General features: G+C 28.0%; 1 long non-coding RNA gene across 1 annotated transcript; it reads right to left on the reverse strand.

Annotated features, from left to right (window-relative positions):
- Nucleotides 1-140: 140 nt before the first annotated feature.
- Nucleotides 141-829, reverse strand: LOC106311289. The gene is made up of 3 exons (XR_001263974.1): nucleotides 610-829; nucleotides 421-537; nucleotides 141-339 (listed from the first exon to the last, which is right to left on the reverse strand). It is a non-coding gene; the product is annotated as an uncharacterized LOC106311289 (long non-coding RNA).
- Nucleotides 830-2244: the final 1415 nt, after the last annotated feature.

Raw genomic sequence — 2244 nt, forward strand, 5'->3', positions numbered from 1 at the left:
CTTCTATCATATTTGTTTAATATTAAACTATTAAATAAATTAAACAATCAGATATTAAATAAATTATCCTCAATTGATAAAGCAAGCAGATTTCTTATGAAGCCTTATTAGCTTTATTATTGGCTTAAATATCAAACAAATTTAACTCCAGAGTAAGATTTTGTAAATGCCATGAGGTAACTTTATGATCAAGTTATTACTTTTAATGTGTTATATGTTGTACAATATGTTTGTAAGAATGATATATTGAGTTTAAATTGAGAGACATACATTTATTTTTGAGATTTCTTTCTTGGTTATTTTTTTTCATCTGCAAAGCTCTAGTATTCTTAGCGTCCACTGCTTTCACATGTAAATATTGTAAGATGAACTTGGGTTGTATGTTCAGCTTAATGACAAAGGCTGAAGTGGCGGTAGTACCTTTTTTAATGCTACCTTGATTAGGATCGTCTAGTGTGATATGGCTTTGGCTAGTGATGTGGTGAGCAGCCATGGTTGGTTATGTTTCATAATCTTCTCGAGACGTGGCGGTTTCTCCTGCATTTAAACGACCTAAAGTGTTTACTGAGACGAAGATGGGTAAACCTAACTGATGGGTGTGTGAGCTACCTGGTGCTGAGTCCATTTCATTCATATTAGCATCTTGATGGTGAATTTCTCCTGCAAAGCAAACATCCAAAAGAATCAAATCACTTAAGTTTGTATTTGTTACCGGTTTTAGAACATGCAGCTGTTTTAATGAATGTAAATGTGCTAGTGTTAACGCAGAGCCTAAATCATACGAATGTTTAGTAAAGAAACTTGATTAAAATTTAAATATTTCTTTCATCAGATGTAAATAACCTTACATGTTTAGGGCACTCAAACGCATTGTGTTTGTGTTCACCAAAGCTACTCGATAATGTTTTAAACTTGTTCAGCGAGATGATTAATCTACTCTATTCAAATAGAATAACTCTAAAAATGACTATAGAGAGTTATAGTTGGACCATTTAGTTAGTAATTTAACAAATTAACCTAAATTTATTCATATATTAATTTTAGAAAAAAATGTAAATAATATTGATATCTAAATAAAAGATTGAGAAAAAATGTCTATCCAAATCCTAACAGATTCTATTTGTTTTTGGGTATTTAGTTTTGGAATGAAAAAACATAGCCCAAATCTGTTAAAAAAATATAATATTAAATTTTTTCTATATGAAAAAAAATAATTTTGTGCACGATTTTATGTATAATTCTTATGGTAATAATAAAACAAAAAGATAATATAATAAATAAAACAATTAGTTAACAAAATATATAATATAGAAATTTAAACGAAGCTGAAATACATGTTAACAAAATATAGAATTTACTAATTTAATTTAGTCACATATCAACATTTCGAAAATATAAATTTTCAAACAAAACTTCTGATAAAGTTAGTAATAATTTTTATAAAATTAATGTTTAGAATCAAACTTTTTAATATGCTGTTACATTTTTTATTGAACAAAGAAACAACACAAATGGTTAATATATGAATAGTACAACTTTATTGTCGTTAAAAAGTACAATTTTATTAAAAAAAAAATTCACCAAATATAAAATTTCAAACTCATATTATATACAAAAACTAAAACTATTATAAAAGATATTCCTTTATAACTTATTTTACATTCTAAATATTATTTAAAAATAAAAAAATATATGCGTGTGGAGAATTTAAGTCCGGTATTTTTATAAAGTAGTATTGACAATGTTAGCCTCTTATGTAGTTTTATTTTTTGGTACATTAGCGTAACATTTCATACGTACCTGTTTGAGCTTTAAATATGATATGCTCAATGATTTGATCGATAGTGTTTTTAAATATTAAACATTCATATTAAACCCTATCTTATTTGTATTTCCTACAGCATTCCATTGTCTCAGAGTGACGACGCTGGCAGTTATTAGTATAAGCTTGATAGTATACCTCTATGTACTTGATCGCAAGAGTTAGATTCTTGAAGGAAACTTAATAATATAGTTGGTTTATAAGGAATAATATAGTTGGTTTATATCTAAAATAATATTTTGATCCACCGTTATTTTACATTATTAGACACTATGTAATGACCCACCACTCCCACCATCTCCACTTCTTTCTCCAACCCCACCACTTCCAACTTCTTCTCCACCATCTCCACCTTCTTCCCCACCACCTCCATCTTCTTTAAAATTAAGAAAGAGAGAGAGAGAGAGAGAGAGAGAGAGAGA

Source organism: Brassica oleracea, chromosome C8 (assembly GCF_000695525.1).
Source record: "Brassica oleracea var. oleracea cultivar TO1000 chromosome C8, BOL, whole genome shotgun sequence".
In the NCBI taxonomy this organism is placed as follows: domain Eukaryota; kingdom Viridiplantae; phylum Streptophyta; class Magnoliopsida; order Brassicales; family Brassicaceae; genus Brassica; species Brassica oleracea.